This window comes from Eucalyptus grandis, chromosome 6 (genome assembly GCF_016545825.1).
Source record: "Eucalyptus grandis isolate ANBG69807.140 chromosome 6, ASM1654582v1, whole genome shotgun sequence".
Lineage (NCBI taxonomy): Eukaryota > Viridiplantae > Streptophyta > Magnoliopsida > Myrtales > Myrtaceae > Eucalyptus > Eucalyptus grandis.
The window spans coordinates 29452072-29475947 of record NC_052617.1 but is presented as its reverse complement, the minus strand read 5'-3'; positions in this window follow the sequence as shown (position 1 = coordinate 29475947).

The following is a 23876-nucleotide window of genomic DNA, read 5'->3' as shown; positions in this document are numbered from 1 at the left end:
TGATAAATTTCTTCTTCTTTTCTTTTTATTATTATTTATTTTTATAATAAAAAAAAGGGGTGGTTAATGTAAATCGGAACGTAGGTTCTTTCTTTTTCTTTTTCTTTTTTTCTCAAATGAACGTATTCCTGAAATTGTTTGTGTCCTTTAAAATAATTAGTAGAGAATAGGATGAATGTATTTTCCTTTCATTTAATTTTATAAGTATATGAGAGATCATTTATTAAAAAAATACTTTTTCAAATAAATGACCCTTAATTCCAAGAGATAAAATATATGCGGAGGCCAAAAGAAGGAGACCTAATTATAAAAGGGGCCCTTCGCTTTGGCTTGGAGCTTCAAAAGATGCGCACTTCCCCGTTGGTTTCCACCTTTAATTATTTTTTAACACGCCTTCATCTTTGTCTTAAAATAATTCCTTTTTTGCTCGATTAATTTTTTTTTTCCTTACACATCTCCCATGTTACGATCATGTGATTGCGTGAATCGATTTCAACGTATCCCCATTTTTGTCCGACACGATCGAGGGAGGGCATGCGTTTTGACTTCCTTGTAGACCAATTTTAGCCAACAGAAGTGCAGAGTAAACAAAAACCCGTTGAATTGACCCTCGGTTTCGTAGGATCGTCAGCGTTGAGTTTTTTTTTTTTTTCGGTCAGAAATCGATAATCACAAGTGTAATACGATGTGGTTGAACAATTTGGTTGAATTTAATTGACCCATCGCAGTACATGGATCGATTGAAATGAGAATATCTACCTTATCGGATGTCTTGTGTCCCCATTCATGCGGATAAGGGACTTTGGTCTTATATATTATAAATTTTTTATTTCATCAATTTAGTAATAAATCTTTTGATGATATTTTAAGGTAATCCTTACGGACAATTCTGGACATAAATTGTTGATGTGTACATTGGCTGTCTTATATAGCACAGCCAGTATTAACGTTGAAACTTTTTAAATTTTTTAAAATAAAATTTTGGTGTATTCCTTATTTTATTTTTTCATTTTTACTCTTTTCCTTAGCGACAGCCAACCAAAAAAATGGGAACGAATGAAAAGAAAAGAAAAAGCAAAGGAAAAATATTTCAGAAAATTTATAAAAGAAATTGTAGAAATCATTGATATTGGTGTTGGCCAGGTTATGTAAGTTGGCACTGACTAAACAAACCATGTGAACAATTTCCAGTTAAATTTGGTCAAAACGATTAAATTGAAATATTATCAAAAAGTTTAGGATTAGATTGGCACAATTGAAAGGTTTAGAATTGAATTGGCAAATCATAAAAAAATTTCAAACTAAATTAACACAATTGAAAAGGTCAAGATGAAGTAACCATCGCACGATGAATTTAAGACATTTTGAACAAGTTTCTCCTATTAGTGTCCATCCTCAAGTTTTTGCCACATCAAGTAGCAAATAGTGAAATCAAACCAACCATGGCAAATTTCATATGGACTGTACTTCTTTCATTAATTATCGGTTTAAGCATAGACCTAGTTTAGAGGAATAGATTTGTAGATATCCGATAAAAAATTGACTTATATCTAAGCCCTAGAAATTTCCTTTTGAATAGGCGCTTAGCTTAATCATTCAAAGCTGAGGAACTTTAAATGGGAGGGTGATCCCACCAAGGCAATCAACATCATCCATCGTTAAGTCTCTCGAGATCAATTTTAGTGACAGCCACTAAACACAAGGTGAATTTTCCACTTTTGCAATTGATACATTTTGACCGAAATCCAGCTAATTGCCAACAGAATATTGACGTGGTGTCCATGTATCAAGGGAAAATTATCTACAAAGTTATAAATCTATTGCACTTTTATCAATTTAATCATAAATATTTTAATTTTATCAATTTAGTTCTAAACATTTTCACTTCTTGCTAATTAAGTCCATCCAATCAATTTTGATCGGAAATTGTTAACGTGGATGTTAGCGGAGCCATGTAAGACCAATGGTACTTATATGGACAATTTCTAATAAAAAGTTTAAATATTATTTTGAATTTTTTTACTTTTTTATTTTGTTCCTTTTTTCCTTTCTTTTCTTTTTGACTTTCTTCTTTTCCTATTGCCAATGGCCAACCATCAGCCACAAGCGACGCTTGGCCGAGCAAGGGTGAACCTTGGCAAGGGTAGCCCTCGTCGAGGCCAGGGCAGCCTTGCCGGGCGTTGGTCAAGCGACGACAACGTTGCGCATGGCCACCTTGGCCTGGGCAAGGGTTGTTTTCACCAAATCTAACTTGGTCAAGGTTAACACTTGCCCCAGCAAGGGCTTCCCCTACCAAATCTGGCAAGGCCAATGTCGAGCAAGGCCGGCCATGGCCGGTACCCGATCATCGCCAATGGTCAGTAACTAGTAGCTAGTAATAGGAAGAGAAGAAAGCAAAAAAGTAAAAAAGTAAAAAAGAAAAAATAATAAAAATTCAAAAAGATATTAAAATATTATTAATAATTGTCCATATTAGCGCCGGTGATACTATATGGCGCTACAGGTGTCCACATCAGTAATTTATTATCAAAATTGATCGGATGAGCTCAATTGATAAGAAATGAAAATGTTTAAAACTAAATTGACAAAAATGTAATAGGTTAAGAACTTTTTGGATAATGTTTTTCATGTATCGATGATATGACACCTAAAAAGTTAACTCGGCAATTTGCCAACAATTTGACCGAATTTCAATAAAAGCGTATCGGATGCCAAAAAAAAATTGAAAGTTTTAGGGGGTATACATCTCGAGTAAAATTACCTCATTTATTTATCAATTTGCAGGAGTGACAAAAAATAAAAATATAAAAAAGAATCATCTTAAGCATGACATGGACATTATTGTCATCCATAGTAATTCATTTAGAAGGAGAGATGGAAACTACTTATACACACCCAACTACTCATATACATTAAATGGGTTGTTCCAAAAATTTAACGATGGAAATGTAGCAGCTAGAAACTTGCAATAATCAATGTAAATTAAAAAAAAAAAAAATTGTCATCAGACGTGCTTGACAAATGTTCTAAAATCATTAGTTAACATGACTTTATCTTAAACAACAAGAACTGCGATAGTTCTTTTGTGTTCTTTTCGTTCTTGTACATTTGGATGAAAGGGAATTACATTAATAAACCACCGAGGTAGTTGGCCCGGTCATTTAGAGCGCGTTTGATAACGATTCTTTCTGAGAGTAGATTCGATCGTAACGATTCTTTTTTATTCTGTTCCCGGAAACTAATTCTAAGCATTTTAGGCCGTTTGGTAACGTCCAAAATTTTTTATTCGGAATAGAATCGCGTTTGGTACCGTGTTCATTAATTCTGTTCCAAATCTATTTCTTTTAATTTTTAAATAATTTTTTACATTTTTACTTTTTTTCTTTTCTTTTTTTCATTTTTTTCATTTTCCTTTTCTTTTTCCTTTTTCTTTTCTTTTTCTCATCTTCTTCTTCTTCGGGCGACCTCACCGGAGCGTCGCCGGCCCCTTGGTGAGGCCGGTCCTCGTCGGCCGAGCCTCGCCGGCAGCTGAGCGAGGCTCGCCTAGCCCCGCTGATGGCCAGGCCGGCCTCGTCAGGGTTGGGCAAGGCCTGCCAGGCCACCGGTGGGGCTGGGCGTCACGAGGCTTGCCCAACCCCCGCGGCCCCCCGCGAGGCTTGGCCTTGCCAGATCTGGGGAGGCCGAGCCTCGCCGGGTGGCTAGGCTTGCCTCCGACTAGCTCGCTAGTGGCTGGGCTTGCCTCCGGTGACCTCACCGGACGGCGGGCGGCGGCGGCCGGTGGTGGATGGTGGTCGCGAGATGGCCGAAGGGAAGAAGAAAATTTCTTGATTTTGATTCTCAAATTTGTTCCCCGGAACAAGAATCAACTTTTTTTTTGTTCTTGATTCTATTCCCAATCTGTTCCTGAACAAAAATTTTACCAAACGCGATTCTAGACCGAAACGATTCCTAAACAAAGAATCGGGGGCTCTATTTGGATGATTACCAAACATGGCCTTATCTTCCAATAGAGAAACCGTTTGTGCTACTTCGTACGGAGGAACATCCTGACCATTAACATCTTGGTTCAGCTACTATAGTCACAGGTTTGCCAACCTCACATTTTCAGGTTTTTTTTTTTTTGGTCAGCACATTTTCAGGTTGTGTAAGGTATAAAATATTCAAGACTCGTGCCGAACATTCTAGAATACATACGAGATCTCTATAGTAATGCCTAGTTACCTCCGCTCAAGCCTTTCAATAAGGGGTATTGCGTTGGCAGTCGACTGAAAGGCTTGAGTAGAGCTCCACTAGCACAATAGTGGGCGTTCACTTCAAATGTGGAGAACCACTATACTCCCTTACCCGACGGTAGTCTATACCGAAGTATGGATGTAGAGTTTATCTTCTCCACTGAAAAAGTTCCTTAGTTTATCTTCTCCAAGTGAGTGGGATATAGATATGATATTTCGAAATCTCTATCCCATAATAGATTTCTTACCTATTTTCTTTTCTTCAGCCTTGTATTAATGAAAAAAAAAAGTATATTAGCTATTTCAGCAGCGTACTACTACTACTGTCAAGATCCCAAGCGTCAATCCATGAAGATGGCGTCTAAATAAAATGAATGGCTGCTGTGGTTTTGCCTGAATTCACCTCGCTCAGCATTAGCAATCAGAGCAGCGTGCCACCTGCTGGGCCTCCCTCTCTTGTTTCTCAAGCATTGAAAAATCAAAAGGCAAGTGCATCTCCGTGGGCCCCACCCGACATTAAAATAATTTCTTCACACCCCTCCCGTCCCCTCCCTTCATTATTTATAACACTATAGTTTCTTTTTAAGTTTTTATGAATTTAATTTAAATGGAAAAACCTTGGTAAGACATATAGAAATGGATTGCATTATCCCCTTAGGATCCTCGGTCGTGCTTATCCTATGCATGCTGCCCCTCATATAAAGCTTTGACCCCATAGCAATCAAAAGACATCATGACAGATGCCCTTTTGGAGCTCGTTTGGTAACCCAACACACTTTGAAAAAAAAAATCTAAAAATAAGATAAAGTTTGGGGATTTTTTTTTGGCGCCCCCACTTTCATTCCCCCTCTCGCCAACTGCTCTTTCGAATTTGCCGTGAATGAAAAGGGCGGATTTCATTGATCATTAGCGCTCAGTTTCGTCGAAATTTATAATCGAATCATTGTATTTTAATTTTGATTGCTGCATGATATACACTTCTGATTATTTTCATCTAGGCACAGTAAATGTATCCTGCTAATTTTTATGCGGTATGCTGACATGAGGGCTAATGTAAGGATACATTGCATCCACCTAATGAGTATATTGAAAAAGATTCAAAAAAAAAAAAAAAGGGAAGGAGAGCCATCCTATTTTATTTCTTTCTTTCTTTCTTTCTTTCTTTTTTCCACCCTTTTGAGTTTTTAGAGATTGTCTCAGTATCTACATGAATATATTGTAATGGAGCATGTTTTGGATATGGTATCCAATTATTGGCTTTCAAGATTGCAGATTGCTAGCATGTCCCTCTTCTCGTTGGGATAAAAAGGCTTCGGTGCTTCCGGCACATAAATAGTCGCCACCAAGACGCCGCCACCTTCGGTAAAAATTAATTACCTAGTTAAGTGCCATCCGGTCACATTTCTTTTTGTTTTCTTTTACAAACTGTAAAATCGCTTAACTTATTCTCAACTAATTCAATTCTTTCTTAACAAACATTTATCTAATTCGCCACTTCCTCTAAATAATGTTTGTCATCATCTCCAAATATAATAACTACGCAAAATTAAGCGGTTGGTTCATTTAATAGTTCTTGATAGGGACGGGACGACCTAGCTCTCAAACCATACACAAATCTTAAAAACTAGGGAATTATTTTATGGGTACGACTTCAAATTTGAGGGAGATCTCGTTAGTCAGGCTTTGGTACTTTGGCTGATCTAAAAATCCCAATCACGAGTATCTTAATCACACACCGTCTTGACCTCCTAGTCCATCACCAATACTCTAATCTTCAACTTGTGATTATAAAATCAATGGACCGTCATGCCACTACCTTGCCCTAACCCACTCGAATCGTGCCTTTTTACCCGTCTCAGCTCGGTTCCAGCTCATCTAATTTGATGGAACTGACCATCGTGCCCTAATTAAATACGCCTCGATTTGACTAAGTATAATTAATATAGCTCGTCTAATTTTGAAAGCCCCGTGAATTTAATATGAAGAAGTTTCGTGGGGGTTGCATGTTTTACGTGCATCGTCGACGAATTAGCATTCCCAAGGTCTCTTTGCCTCGAAAAGTAAGCAAATCTGCAGGCCACGTTACGACCTTGTTTGAAGTTGTTCGTACCTCTCTGTGTCCTTGAGATTGAAACGAAAAAGAAAAAATGAGCGTTTTGACCGATAAAAGGAGGGGGGGTAACAGAGGATTTGATAATTGGAAAGTGGCAATTACCCATAAAACGATAAAAATAATATGTTAGAAGTTGTATTTTTATTATGAATTTCGTCGATAAATTACTTTTGACGTCCCAATAACAAAATTTTCAAATTGCTGTCCTTCTTGTGAGTGCAATTGATGCATTGGGTATGAAAACATTAGTTATAATGTCTGAATTTCTTTTTAGGCATAATTAATAAGTATCTTGAAAGCATTAGTTATCGAGATTTTTCTTGTATTGGATTGCTTGATAAGTGTCCGAAGTGACTTCTTGCTCAGAGATCGTCCATAGAAAATAAGTGATGGGTGGAATTGTAAAATGAAATGACGAACTATTTGTAATTTCTGAACATGATCATAATTGTTGAACTAAAGAATTTCAAGGCTGTAACTTATACCATTAAGTAAACAAAAATTAGGTTGTAAAAAGGGAAATTCGATCAAGTTACCCAATTTTTCGAGCAGTCGTTGGGAAGTAGCATTAACGTTGCTGCATGACACATGATATTTATTGATATGTTATCAGGACCCATGAATAAGTTTAATTTAATAAAGTTACATCCCAGAAGAAACCTCTAAGCTGTGACCCTAATCCATCAATGTCACATCTCATAAAGGTAGAACCAATTCTTATTGACTCTCCTTTCCTCCTCCTCTCCGACCATCACGCGCGGCCACCTTGGTAACTTGGTTCATAAGTAGAGTTGCCATGGATGCCGCCGCCGCTATCATCAGGGCAACTCTTTCTCTTCCACAAGTCTTTTCCTCTCTAACCAAGCCAAATCTGGCTTGATCGATTAGGGTAGAGTTGGATCTAACTTTGTGTTTGTGAGAGTGAGAATGATCAGTGCAACGGTATGGGATGGGTGAGATGACCTAAGAGAACTTCGGTAAGACGACACACCCCCAAATAGAGATTATGGTTTTGCCAAATATTTATGGGTATCATTGTCATGAGAAAATTTTGGGGCCCGTGTCGACAATTACTACATATAACATGGTCAGATAGAAGCCAAAACCTTCCTTTTATGCATTAGCTTTCTTTCTAGTTTAGGGGCTCAGCTACCGTGTTGGTGTCGTAGTTTCAATTGTTTGACCATCTAATGCCAACCCCAACTTTTAATGGAGGAAACTAGGACACTGCTTTGACCCCCCCCACCTTTTTTTTTTCCCATTGTTTCCTTCTCTTTTTCTTTTTTCTCTCTTGGCTTAATTTAGGATTAGAGGATTCAAAAATAAAAATAAAAAACACATTACATACCAACATAGAGATAATACAAGTAGAAAAATATTATCACTAACTAAAAAGAATTCGTTAATATTATTAGTGAGGTGACACTAATTTTATGTTTTCTAGCATCATGACTCTTTCATCACCAGTTTTTTTTTTTTTTTTTTTTTAATTGAATTGTTCATCTTGTATTCATCTTTAAATTGATTTTCATTATAATCCATTTAAATGATTGTAATGTAAAAAAATTAAGCATTGTATATCTAAGTATATATATACATATATTAATAAATATCAACTAAATATCAACTCAACAAATACCTCTTACTTTCCTATAATTAAAGAGGCAGAGATTAATGATCCTTTCTCTACAATTATGTGTTAACCGTTTTACAAATTCTAAAATAATCGGAAGTTCAAAGTATTAATAAATAATCACATTTCCTATTCTTTTGAGTTCGTAAATTTCTTTTATTTGGGAACAATTTCTACCAAATTTTTTTCTTTGGCTGGAGAACAATATTCATTAGTTTAAAATTTTTAAGTGAATCTTGCATATATTACTATTATCCAAGTATAATCACTTTGATTTTTTTTCTCAAATAAAACAAAAAAAAGAACTCATTTTATTCCTTTTTTAAGATAATGGAAAAATCCCACCAATTCTGTTGACATAAAATATGAAACCGGCAAAGCCCGTATGCCAGTTTCCAACAATAAACTTGTGGCTAACATCACACCGTCCATTTTGTAAAATGACCGTACAGTCATTCACTCATTTTCTGTAGTTTAACTTCCCTCACTTTACCTTCCTCATCCATTTTATCAATCCTTCCCTTTAAAGTTACATTTAGTCGTCCTAATTTCTAATCAAAATATGATTAGATAGGATATGATATGAAATCTAGGGAATTTTGCTATATCATATTCATTATTTGTTGATTATAATAAAAAAAAATCGGATATATTCATATAATATTATATATTGTTTGGTACAAACATCAACATGAAACACAAATTTTACAAATGGAGATGGTAAAAATCTCTCGTGACACTCTTATTTATTTATTTTTCGTCTGTTTTTTAATTAATTTATTTTTTATTTCTGTCTTCCTCTTCCATCATCCCTAATAAAATTTTATTAAATAGAAAATTGTACTAATATACCTAAAATACTAAAACAAGTAAAATATGTAATAAATATAATATTATATATTAAATTTATATTGTAAGATGTAATTAAATTCGAATATATAAATAAAAATAAGATTAAGTTAAAAAATAAAAATTATTTTTTATTATTTTGAATTTCTTATATTAGAATTCAAATATGATTTATATTGAAATATAATTTTAATTTGTTAATTTAAGAAATTTTTATTTGAGAAAAAACTTTCCTATTATGGATATTAAAAATCATATATGCATTTATCCCATCTCTCCTATAGGATAATTTTATCTACTTTATATCACATTTATATCTGACTTTATTCTATCATAAGCAGACACTAAATGTAGGAGAGGATAAATTTTATCTTCTCCTAAATTTTATCATAACTACTAAACTCAATCTAAGTGGACATGTACATTATGGGAGTCATAATAACTCTAAAAGAATAATAGACATATTAACATGGTCTATAAAATTGATAAAATGATAAGATATAATGGTAGAGTCAAAAAGAGCTTTGTGCATATTCGTTAATCCAGAAACATTAGATTTATATAGACACACAAATCTGAGGATTCATATATCTCAATTAGAAGAGAATCAACAAAAAAAGACAGATTCGGAATTAATTGATATATTTCACGAAACAAACAAAAAATAAATGAAAGATAGTATGAAATTAGCGTAAAACAAAGGGTATTATTGATCTTATCTTATTTATTGGCAATCATTACCATTTCAAGTGTCACAAACTTTTTTCGTTGCACAACAAAAAACTTTTAATAATATTTATGTTAGTATAATGAAAAAGTACGAAAAAAACTTTGGGATTGCTGAATCACATACAAAATAATTATATAAAAAGCAATAGAGCCATCATAGTATTTTTTAACTAATCCATAACGTAGACAGCTAATTGGATCATTTTGAATCGAATAATTCCTATATTTATCTATTTATTTTTCTCTTTCTTCAATGGAAATGGAAGTTATAGTGAACTCCATTGTATGGCTATATGCAATGCGCAAAGGATATCTGTATGATTGCTCACTTCTTTCTTTCTTCATTATTCTTTATCTATTTTTCTCACCCAATCATGCGATATAAAGCAACCATTTGTATCAAGGTAATGATACAAAAACTTATGAGATCTTTTTATGAGGCACAAGCGAGAGAATTTATCCAAAAAGCAAAAGAACTACTAAAATTTTGTGAAGCCATCCCAAGAGTTTATGTACAAAGAACATGCAAACCCTTCTGTTTGTATCCAAAGATATGAAATTGGATGTTTTTATGTTAGCAACAGAAGCCCATGCTCATGGAATTGTTGATCTCATAGCGATTGATTAAATAAAAAATAGCATTGAGTTGACAAAAATTGCTAATTTGAGATTTACTCTTCTTACTTATTACCGGGTTCAATGATATAAGGTGTTTGTATAACTCATTAAAATCGGCGTTGGTAGAAGAAAAGGGGAAAGAAATTTGGATAAGTGGGTTATATTAAAAGAAAAAACCATCCGTTAAGAGTCCATCATGTTAGTTAATATACTAATTTTTGTGTACAAGAAACATTATCCATAGTCATACGTAAATACAGTTCATCTTCACCTAATACTTTAAAGTTATGGCCTTTGTGTTGACATCGGGTTTCGCATCCTTCGCACGCTAATAATCAAAGACTTTTTAGCGTGGATTGTCATCTACAGAGAGAACCTAAAATACTATATTCAAACCTATAGCAACCAGTATGGCATATAGGGTAGTTTCGCTCTCAATCCAATCCTTAAATATTTCTCAACTTCAAAGAGAACTCCCGAGCCCTTTCAAAATTCTTGAAAACGTACTTTTCACTCGCGTGCGCCGGTGTCAAAACGCCATGCAAAGCTTCCCCAGCCAATGCATGCCTCGGGGGGAGAGAGAGAGAGAGAGAGGGTAAGACCGCCCCCCACATCCGCTTGTATCTTTTCGTGTTCATATCCATGCAAATTCTTTTGTCGATGTTTGTTTTCGAATGTCATCGAAAGATGGAAATATGTTAGGTGACGACGACCGTCGTCATTCGACGATGTGGACAATGCCACAGACTGAACTACATCTAACATAATTCTCTCTCTCTCTCTCTCTGGCATTGAGGAAGCCCATTGAAAAGGACTCAAGTTTTGAATTATTTGGTTTTCACTTGGAATCAACGGTCAATACAAAGTTTCCGGAAAATAGGGGAATCGCTTGACAAGTTACGGTGCTTAACGATTGGTTTATGATTGGCCAAATTAATGATGATATGAGCGAGAAGTTGAACTCTTTTTTGGACTCCAGATTTGTAGCGACTCTATGATTCTGTCCCGTAATGCTTCTTTTTTCCTTCTTTTTTTTTTTGAAAATGTTAAATAGTGTCTATTGGTACTTGTTAACCCTTTTGATGCACTCTAAAAGCGTTAAATACTCTTTGACATAAGTGATTTATTGGAATGCGCAATTGGACATTAACACCATATAAAACGTTTGATTCCCATAGGAATGTAAAAATGATAGAGAAAGCAAGAATGTAAGATAGTCAAGTCTTCACACTCATTTTCTTGAATTATATATAAAAAAAAATTATAGTACATGTGAGAGGGACAAATATATATAAAAAAAAATATCATTATAAAAATATCAAGTTGGTATATCCATAACATATTTAGCCGGAATAATTTTTTCGTCACAGGAAATTCTAAAATAACATCACCTGTGACAAATCTACATTTTGTTAACTTCTGTCGAAAATCTCCATAAATTGCTGACGTGGAAACAAAGTTGACAAATGATTTGTTTGACGTGGAAATTTAACATAAATGGATATTAGAAATTCCCTCTCTAAAAATTCAAGCTTGTTCAATGGATCGTAGTCCTGCGAGGAAGGGAAGATCTTGAGAAGAGCCATGATATACAGCTATCTGGGGCGAGCATTTAGATCGTTAGCGACGTATCTCTTCGCAAGTTCTATCACGGAAAATGCCAAGTCCATAGGGTACTCGTTCTAGAGCATAGAATCTATGAAGCCTCACAAATTCTCCCTCATCGTGTCTCCATCGAGACCCTCTTGATGGCTGTAAACACCAACTCTTCTCCATTCTTGCTATATCCAGCAGCTTTTCCTCCCAGACCAGAGCTCGCTGACTTTCAAAAAATTGCTGAAATCACAAATTTTGCCCCAATTTATTCCTAACATTTGGGTGATTTAGAGAGAGAGAGAGAGAAGGAGCTGATTCTGTTTTCCCCTAATTATCAATTTGTTCAAATCTGGCTTCTCCACAATGACTTTGTTGAAAGAGCCACTTATGCTGAATTTTCATGTACAACCCACATCAAACTAGTCAGTAATTTAACAGTGATATTGGATGGAAGCTAAGGAGGGATAAATGTGTCATGGATATACCGGTTTAAGATTTTTTGTTTTGAACTTTTGGCATTAATATCTCATAATTTTCCAAGCATATTATTGGGAAGGTTTATGAATAATCCATATCCTTTCGTTCATATATCATTCTCTTTAGCAGGGTAAAGGCCAAAATCAAAGTCCGTCTTTTACTCGTGACCCTCCTGCCAATAATTGACAAGATAGTTGCTTAAATTTTACTGGACCGAGCATGTTTGGCGGATGAAGAAGGTGCAGTGGTCGCACTTAAAAAGGTGGACAACTTGGACCCTTCATTTATTATGGTAAGAGCATGATGTGAAACATCTAGAAAATTAATGATGTATTGTGTACATCAACTAAGATATGACTCCTAATTGTACATATTAAGTGAATTTCAAATGAAATTAGATTGTGTGTACACAATCTATATAAAGTATGAATTGCGCATATTAGGAGAATCATTCAACGAATGTGTATATTTCCATCATGCTGTCTATCTAATGCACCATAGCAACATCCCATGAAAGCTAATTTGAAAGTAGATCGCTCCACAACCCACAAACGTGTCTGGATTGATTTTTATTTTTCACTCTTTGTTTGATTTGAAATTTGTAGCTTGCGTGTATGACTTCTGTAAATCCCAAAAACCTGAAATTTTCATATACTATACAAATATTGAGATGTAAATTTATACGCAATTATTGTTCATTTTCTTTTAGAATTTTTACCATATTTTAAATATTCTTGTGAAAGTAAAAGCAGATGTGCGAAGCTAAAATAGGATCCAAAAATTGAAAGGAATTTAGTGGAACGATTAATGGATATATAGCCATGTAAATTAAATTCACATTAGTTTTACTAACTTGCAATAAATCCATGGGGCTCCATGGTAAATATGTACTTATAATTATAACAATAATAATAACAATAATAACAATAATAATAATATTATTATTATTATTCACAATACCATGGACCTATCAAAGGAGAGGAGGCACAGACCTCGAAACGAAACATACCGTGGAGGTGATGTCGAGGAAAAGTCAAGCCATGGCTAAAAAAATATTCACAATACAGAAACCGTACAACTTCAAAGGCACATTCAGCCGGAACAAGATCTGGGGGAGGAGAGAGTTCAGCAACAAAGTGGTAGCTCGTAGAGTGACGCAAGTACAGCGACTCCTCATGTGCAGGGACATAGCATCCACATCAAAAGAAAAGAGAAAAGAAAAGGGCACGTCAAACCAAATTATTATTTGAATGACAATTCAAGAGAAGAGTCGATAAGGTAGGCCCTTCCTCAGTCTGGCTCGGTTCCATATAATTCCTCCTCAATTGTTAACCGGCACCGCCAACTCGACCTTCCTGTCTTCCATTAATAGTTTGTACAATTGCTGTCTATCAAACACCACATACGTGATGTGTTCCGAATGGAGATTAGCATCTCCTCGGTTTGTCTTTCTGGAATAAATCGGAACGTCATCGTCCCACGTGAAACTGAAACGAAAGCCCAAAGAGTTAACAAACATTTCTTCCCATCTGAAGTATCAATAAGTTGTTCAACCATAAAGAGATTGTTCCGGTGGGATCAAGAAAATGGGAAGTCGATGGAAGTTGTCCCGGCATGAGTTTGGTAATTAACTTCGTGTTTAGATCTAATTTGCTGGAATGGCGTAAACTGCGGCTGTTGATTACTTTGTTGTGCATGAGTAAATGTTACATAGATTAAAATTGATATACATAATGGGTACATATCAAATGATATATGAGTATGATTCGCTTGTTTAAAGACATCAAGATCCCATCTGCTAGGTAAAAAGCCATCAAGAACATCAAACTATGCTCACTACGACACATTTACCCTAATTTTGTTTTTGTTACATGAAAAATCCCAAATTATGTTCATTGTGACATATTTACACTAAACTTTTTCTTGTGGACATAAAAAAATCCCAAACTTACCTATATGGCACACTTATGCTACTTTGTCGAATGAATTTCAATGAAGATAATATCTTTTTACATCACATGGGCACCATATCAATATTGTTTGCTTTTCGAAGTTCATATAGGCAGTAATGGTGCTCATTAACAGAATCTTGACGTAGAGTAAATATGTCATATGTATAAGTTTAGGATATTTTGTGTCATAGAAAAAAAAATTAGGGTAAATGTGTCTATGAGCATAGTTTTGAATTTTTTGCGGCTTTTGCCTATTTAATAGGTGAACTTTGTATATCAATGTTAGTATGCCCAAGAAAATTCTGTGCGCTTATGACGTTGCTGATGGTTGATTTTACTTGAGATTCATTAATTAAACGAATTCAATGATATTAACTTGATCACCCAGGGTTAGATCAATTGGCTGGAGGATCGGGGGATATTCATATCAGGAAATGGAGGTCATCCCCTCCGTTTGAAACCCATAGGTAGCATGCAAATTATTTTGAATTTGGTTCACTTGCATAGGCCATAAACTCTGAGTTAACCGGTGCATGGGGCTTGTGGTGTGCCTCCTGGACCTCCGGGTAGTTGACTCTACCGTCTGGCTTAATTTTACAGCCGTCAAACTCGGTTAAAAAAAATACCCAATAGCATGCATCACTTGCTTTTGAGGTGCAAATATTCTGGTTTCCCAAAGTAAGTATTTCATTGCTTATCAAAGCCTCATAACTACCGGTATAGAATTAGTAAGCAGATGTTGATTTTGGTTGGGTCATGAATCAATTTGGACGAATCACAACTTAAGACTCCATGAGTAATGTTGCAAGTGCACCTAACATTACCGATATGACGATGACGATTTCGTATTTGGATTATGTTTCTATAAACTGACTCTACGTATGTATTGTTGAACCAAATGATGACGCATCAGAATTAGTTGATCCAACTCCAAACTCCTCTTATTCCTTTTGTAATAAAATGATGAATTAGTCATTGGCTAAACAAACATTGATGTAATTAAAAAGAGCGTCGCAGGCAGTGCATATTTAATGGATTTTACACAACGTCGAGTGCATTAGCAGGAAGAAGAAAAAGCGGTTCGAAACTTCTTGTTAAAGGTATGCTCATTCAAAAGTTATCCAAAACAAAAAATAGTATTTTTACTTTCAAGTCAAAATCTAGAATATTTTTAAAATTTTGATAATTAATTTTTTTTATTGGTGTGTGTGTGTGTGTGTGTGTGTGTGTGTGTGTGTATAATGTGATAGTTTCGAGTTATTCGAATTAATAAAGGTCAAAGTATGTGGTGTAGTTTGTCTCAACTTATCAAAAGCCAAACAGTAACTTTTTTTACTTTCTTACTAACATCCAAAATATCATTCAAATTCTACGAAATTATATTTAAAAAAAATTCAATTCATGTATCAATATTTATATACTGTGAAATTTTCATGTGTTCATGAAGATTTAAAATAAGTCAAGTGCATGTATTGCAGGATCTGCAAAAGGCAAATTGTCAAAAATAAAAATCACTCCAAACAAATAAGTTGAGTAAAGGAAAATGTTAACGGGTGTCTCGTGGTCACCTCCTGTTAAGCCTTATTAATTGTATTTTGAAATGTAAAATTTCACTATATGAAGCAAGTGATCTTATTAAAATGTCATGGAAAGTATTATTTTCATTTTTAATTAGCTTAACTAAAGCCCTGAGGGTATTTGTTAACAATAATCCTTGTAAATAAGAAGAAAAGGTCAATCCGAAACTTCTTGAAGCCCAATCGATCATATACTGTGTTTTGTACCGAGAATCCAACCGTCTGACCTATTATTATTTCGGCAATTTAGATATGAAGTAGGGTTTTCATATTCATTAGTATATATTGTCATTTTGTGCTAATAGATTTTGTGGCGATTATTGTGGTCTGGTTTCTCTATGATGTCACTACTCTTTCTAATATATTCTAGTAAATCTAAGCTCATAGCATCTGCGCGGAAAAACCAAGAAAAAGAAGTAAAAGAAGAAAGCGCGTTGGTTCCTTATGAAACCGAATGGAAATGGGAAAAGCATTTTGGTTCAAATTTGACACTTTTTTTTTCCTGAATATATCAATGCCATTCAATTCGATTCAATTCAGTGTTCAAATTAAATTACATTGTCCCCGGTTCCAAAACCCAAACCAGCAAATGTAAGAACAGAAGCAAGGGTGTCCATTCGATTGCGTTTATCTTTTCATCTTCGTGTTAAAAAGAAAAAAAAGGTTCTAACCAGAAAATTTGTAGATTAGGGTACACTAATAACTTTGTTCCAATGCTTTGTGTATACCGTGTGCACATTTTACTTCTAAGATGTGCGATCAAAGTAAATTAATCCCATCCGTCGAGAAAGGGCATCGAACCCAGGTAAATTTACATAGGCCCCGTTTGGTTCAGTTTTGGGGATGAGCATTTGGACTCCAAAGTCCCTTGGCCAAATGCAAATATGTTTGGTTCGGTTTTTTGGGCGACTTTGGCGAGATGCAATTGCATCTCCAAGTGACTCTAAGGGCCTTTAGCCAAATGGAGGTCCGAAGGTGCTTTGGGAAGTTACATTTTGAGAATGCAAGTTTGGGTACTGTTCATCATGCGAGGAAAACCACCGCACGGAGGCTGACGACCGCTGGCCGAGGGGTCCCGCGCGCCAGCGAGGCGCCGGCGACCGCCGCCTAAGGGTCGCCCGACCCTGGCGACCGTCGCCGACCCTGGTGACCGTCGCCGGACCTCAGGCAACGTCTGGGTCGCGTGACCCAGGCGACTGACACGCAACCCCGGCGACGGTCGCCTGGGACGCGACCTCGGCGGCCGTCACCGGGTCGCACCCAGCCATCCGACGATCCGGTGGCCGGACTTCAAAAAATTAATACAAATGTTTTTTTGTTTTTTAATTTAATAAAAGTCTTTTACAAATGCAAATTTTACCAAACGATATTTGTATTTCGAAAACCCCATTCACCCAAAGGTATTTGCATTTTGGTAAATGCATTCCCCAAAAGCCGAACCAAATGGGCCCATAGAAGTAAGGATGGTGTGGCATCAAGAAAGTTAAGGCAAGGGTAAAGAGCAAAATTATAAATGCTATTGGTGACCTGAGAATTTTTGGATATCATGATAGTAGTTCCGATTTTTCATTAACATGGTCAAACAGGGCGCGATGACGTATTTCTGTTGCATCGCTTGAACTTTGAACTATGAATTGGTATCCTAATTATCCTAACGATGCATTTGGTAACTGCTTTGCTCCTAAGAACAATTTTTACTTGGAAATAATTTTTTTTATTCTATTCTCATGACTAATTTCTAAGCATCTGAAGGAGTTTGGTAAAACCCTTAAAATTATATTCCTAAAATAGAAATGCGTTTGGTAAAATCCTTAAAATTTCTAATCTAAACCATTTTCTTTTAATCTTTTAACCATTTTATTAAATTTTTCTCTTTTTTTCTTTTCCTTTTTATCTTCTCCTAGCTAGATGAGATCGGCAACCTCGTGGGAGCGTTGTTGGCCCCTGACAACCTAAGCCATGGCAAGGCTTGTCAACCAAGCCTCACCAAGTCATCACCAGGTTGGCGTCGCCAAGCCAAGGCGAGGTTGAACCTTGCCATGTCTTAATGTCACCAGCTCTCATCTAGCTTGTCGTTTGCCATGGTTGACGAGCCTTACCGTAGCTCGGCATCGCGGGGGGCTGGAAACAATTCGACAAGGTCGCCAACCCTCGTCTGGCCGATCCTTGGCCATGGTTGAGGCCAGTGACAAACGGCCAAAAGGAAGAAGAAGAAAGGGAAAGAGAAGAAAAGAAGAAAAATTAGACTTGATTTTGGAATTGTTCTTAGAAACAAAAAGCAACATTTTTCTACTTCTTGATTTTGTTCTAAATTTATTTCCAGGAACAAAAAATTTACTTAATGGATTTCTATTCTTTTTTTGTTCCGGAGAACAAAAGAATAAAACCAGGCACTATTTGGAGTGGTACCAAACATGGCGTAATTCAATCATGCGAAGCGCAACAATGACAAAAGAGAAGCTCTTGTTGTGTTAGCATCGTCGTGATAATAGGAGCACCGAGTCTTGCAAAAATTAGTTGTATTCAATGCAAATATCAAAAGGTGCAGTGGGTCAGAGTTGGTTGAGACAATGGGATGGAGAGGCGTCACCTAATGAGATGATTCTCTCCTGCGAAGCTGAGAAGGAGCCATAGATGATTTCATGTTTCGAAGTCATTTTCATTGACTATTCTCATTTGACCTATTTTGCTCTATTACTTCCAAGGCACGCACCGGGAAAAAGCTGTGAAGATTATAGATTTAGATCTGAGAAGGGTAGAGAGGAATGATTAAGGTGTTTTAGAGTGGCCTATGCCATCCACGAGGTTGATTGAAATATAAATCCTCATAATTTATCTTGTCCACCCCAATTCCTCCCCCCCAAAAAAAAAAAAAAAAACAAAATTGATTCTTGAAAACAACATTAGAATACTAGCATTTTTCTTAGGCCGTTGGCATATCTGGCGACGATTGGTAACCGAGTAATTTTTAGTGGGTAAGAAAGTGTTCCGTCATGACCACATGAGGGTAATTACAAGGTTATAGGTTGATGACTTTTGGAGACTCAAGTGTTTGGCAATTATATAGATGATACTTATTTGTAAGACAATTTTGATATATTCTTTTTTATGTTTACATTGCACCCAAATCAACACTCGAACACATTTTATAGCAAACGACGGTTTAAATGAAAATTCATAAACCATCCAAGGCTGCATAGTAGGTTATGGTGTTGGGGATCTCTGGTTTAGACAATGAAGATTTACCTATTCAAATCTTACCATCTACGTGTAAAGTACTTTAAATATTATTACACGCATAGACCAAATAACCGATGTTGGAGCTTGTAGAGTGATCCAGCAGACTACGCGTATGAGGAAAAATGGTCTCGATGAGTCACTTACTTAGGGCAGTCAGTGTTCATTCTTCATGAAAATAGTTCTCCTCAAAATCAGATGACTTTGCTAGAGAGCCGAACACTAGGACGAAGGCAATACTTGAGTTCTCCCATTATATGTCAAAGGAGTGTCTTTTTTAACTTGCTTTGGAGAACAGGAGGGGCATGCCATAAAATTAATCAAACGCAAAATCCATAAGCATATGTATATTAAAGAAATGGGAACTCAGCTCCTGATAAAAATGTTGATAAGACGGTGGACAACGGATGATCCATGTAGGTCCATTTTGTGATTAATATGGATATGAACTAGAACTGGCTGTCAGGTGGCCTATGATCGGGCCCAATTTGGATATGAACTAGAATCGGTTATAAGGTGGGACAGGATCGGGCCTAATTTGTTGCTCGGGCCTGCGGTCAACAAAAAGAAATACACATTATTTGTCAGGAAATGTGGGATTGGCTCATGCTCAATTGGGCCGGGCCGAACTTCACCTGTAGATGCTTTGCTCCGAATCCGCCCACATCGAACTTTTCGGCCATTTGGTCTGGGCGGGCTCGCGAACCGTCAGCCCCATGATAATTAATTTAGACCGCTGCCCACTTCCACCAAATTGATTGTGGAAGATAGTAAACAACATAGGGCCATGGGACGGTACCCATTGGTAAAGAGACGTGTTACACAAGGTTACAAAATTCATGTCACGTAGAGAGTGAATACCTTATTAGCTTGTGTACTTGGCATCTATTAACTTCATGTGGAGACAATTTCTAGTTTTTTGTGCATTGATGAGCTCCACTGTCGAGATCATCAATGCCGAACCTTTGTGTTCAGGCTAGACTAAGAGCGCGAATGATAACCATTCTGGCCAAAAATTGCTTTGGAAGGAAATAAATTTTTTTATTTCTATTTCGAACGAGTTTCTAAGTAAAAAAATTTGTTTGATACACTACAAAATTTTTGTTTCAGAAATAAAAATTCGTTTAATAACAGTATAAATTTCTATTTCTTAAAACAAAATTTTCATTTTGAAGCAAGTGAGATGTCAATTCTTATAAATTTCATATGCTTATGAGCCCAAATACAAAGTAAGAGTTTTTTTTTTTTTGGTAAAGTCTCCCTTTTTAAAAAAAATACAAAGTAAGAGTTGTTATATCAAATTTTCTAAATTTTCACATAAAATTCTTTAGCATCCACCTAGATAGGTAATTATGGTCAAACAATATACTTATCAATAGTCTCCATACAATAGAAAAAAAAGATCTAGATGCATTACTCGAGCATAATAGCCGAAGGTTCCCAAAACTCTAGTAGAATGAAAGTGGGCAACCATGTCAGGTGCCTAAATTTTGGCTTTGAATTTTTAAAAAATAAGCACATTGGTCCTTACAAAAAAAAAAATAATAAGCACATTGGTAGAACTAAAATCCTTATGTATTATATGTTGACACCTAAATTTTGACAATCCGGTCATTTATTTATTGCATAGAAAATTATGAGTTAATTTTATCCCTGAAAAAATATTAATTGCATAGCACATAAATTTATGTGCATTTATTTTTAGTTTGCATGTTTTTTACATTTATTTTTTTGGACCAATGATGGATGAATTTGAATTAGTGGTTCTAAGCTTTGACTTGGCAGGTTGGACCAAACCCACGAAGCGAACAAATTGGCTCAAACCCGTTTTTTTAATGATCGAAAATTATCTTGTGAAAAATAGAAATTTAGAAATTTTTCCAAGATATGATGGAATTTTTTTGGATAGGGCAAGTGAAAAGCAAATATTGTGTTCGGCAAAATGAATATTGCGTGGATATCAATTTGGAAAAATTGAAATCATAATCGATGGCCTATAAATAGGTTGTTCGCGTAAGATTTTGAGGGGCCCACTCATTGAATATATAGTTGCACAAAGGGGGCTTTTCTTTTCATCACTTCGTAGGGATTTTATTTTCTTCGGGGAACTTCTTTTTTATCACTTCGTAAGAGGGAGGCCACACAGTGGAGATACACGACCGTGTATTGGGTTGCATCTCATGTTGCTGGCCTGGGCGCCTTCATTAGAACGTTCTTGATTGGCTCGCCTTCACTTTGCAAGAGACAATCCAGAGAGAGGAGGGCATGAAGCGTTGAGACGCCATTAGTGAGTGGAGGAATAAAAAATAAGGAATTAAAGAGGGATTGTGAGTGGTGATTTGTGGAGATTAATTCACGCAATTCTCACATCTCGGACGCTGCTTTTCCGAGACCAACATTAACGAAGCCAGTCCTCGCCCACTCCACAACTTTCCGGTGTTTCATCCAGCGATTCTAGCGGCCGCCGCATCGGTTCCAGTATCACTACCGCGAGCCTCGACAGCTTGCTGCACTTCCACTGAGACAACACAGTCGTTGTTTCCTTGACGTGGTGCTCTCCTCGCTGCAACGACGACATTGTTGCTCTGTCCCGGGGACACCGACGCTGCTGCACTGAGACCGCGCGTCGATCTGTTGTCCAGTTGTTGCCTCATTGACGCTGTCCCTGCCTTGCTGATCTGTTCCGAACCGAGAGGGCCCTGCACCGTTTACTAGCCCCGACCTTCCATGACCGAGCACCACCGTTCGATCCACTGTCCTTCAATTGCGAGCCACCGCCATGATCCCATGAATCGCTTCAGATTCATGCCTCCAATTTGAGTTTTTTTTTTTATTATTTATTTTCTCTTGACTACCCACTAACCAGGAAGAAAATTTCTAGGGGAGAAGCCGAAAACACAATGGGCTCATTATGCTCGCAAATTCTTTAACAACATTAGTATCTTCACGGAGATCCTCAACGCGAGTTCCAGTCTCGGTAAATTACCTCCATCGTGGGCGTCGCCACCGTCAACAATTGTGAGCCGAGCAAACTTGCTTTGCCATCCCTGTCCTGGTTCGCAACAGAGCAGTTGATTTGTCCTTTGCTATTGACGTGCCTCAATGAATTGAAGACATTGACGAGCCACTTGCGATCCACCACGAGACAACCCGTTGTCCTAACGCCGTGCTGAGCCTACCGCCGCCGTTGAGCTCACCCATTAACCGGGTCATCCTATAAAGTTTCTGTTTTTGTAGGTCCATTTGTCAACGTCCCTCACTGCCGCTTGTCGCCTCATCCTTGAGGAGCCAGTCGTGATCTCGGTCGCAATTGCGCTTGGTCCAAATTTGGAAAGAATATCCTCAAATTAGGCAAGATGCACATCTCTAGTATGTTTGCATATTTTACTGCCTAATATATGTCTGTTAATATCTAACATGCCTATCCGATAGTCATATCTCCCAATTATGATTTATTGCCTAATCTGCAGCCACACGAATTTTTATCTAATCTATAAGGCTTTAGATGGAATAATTATTCACGCGGGAGTAAAATTGATATTTTGATCTTTAAAGTTTAAGATCAATTTATCAATTTTATTAACGAAATAATTAAGTTTGAATTTCAATTTCAAATTGTGGATAAAATTTTTAATAACCATGGATGATTTGGTGTTTATCTTTTAATTGTTTTGCTTATCCCGAAAATACAAAAAAATTGCATTTGCATTCCATGTAGATTAGAATTGATTGCATGATAGGTTAGTTATTTTTTAAAAATGCATGTCTAGGAGACATTTAGAATAAGTGGCATTTCACTTTAGTTTTCATTTTAGTTAGATTTTTATTTTTAGTGATTTTAATTACGAATTTTCATCATGCGCATGTCATGTAGGATTAGGTTCATGAAGTGGCCGTCATTTAGTGATTATTGTTAGGTCCATTTAATTATAAATTGTCTGTCATTAGAATTAGGTCATTTGGTTAATTTAGATTGCATATTTAATTGTTGCATTTCTTTAATTTCGAATTTCATGAAAAATACAAAAAAAAAAAAAGAATAAATTCATCTCATGCTTTTGGATAGGCCGCATACTTATTTATGTCATATAGTTTAGGTCATATTGCCATGCCATATCATTTCATGTTAGATTAGTGACATGCATTGCATAAACCATAATTTTAATTAAATAAGTGAAAACAAACAAAAAAGAGAAATTGTGTATTAATTAGAAATCATATCTAGGACTGTCAATATGAATTCTGATTTAACATTGCAGATACTTTCGTTACCATAAGATAAGTCCTGCAATTTGTTCATTGCTTTATCTGAATGTTAAATTGATGGTTTGCGTATCCGCACGATTGCCTCACATGTTAGGGAAGTGAATTAAAATCAATTTAAGTTACCTGTCAAACATTTTTCAAAATAAAAGAGAAAGGTATCGAAAAGGCGTTAGAGAAATCTAACATAATCAAGTCCCCGTACTCAAAATCTCTAGTTTGTAGAAGTAAAATAATTATCCCGTTATTTTACTTAGGTGTCTAATCGATCTACTGAAAATAGATTAGTGGCGACTCCTAGATAAAATCCATTTGCATGTTAAAGAAATTGAACCTAAGTCACGAATTGGTATGAACTTGGGAGAGCTCGAGCTAAGTTAGACTTAGTAGTCAATTAGCCTAATTTTAGGTGGTGCACTCAAAATTTAGGTCGCGACACCTTCTCAAGCAAATATTCCAATCCCCTTCATGTTAGTGTGTCACGTCGATTGCCGCTGCGGTCTACGATATTGAGCAATCGTTTTAGAAAGAAACACAAATGAGTATATTGGGCAATTTGTGGCAAATTTTACAAAATCGGCGAATTTTACAAAGTGTAAT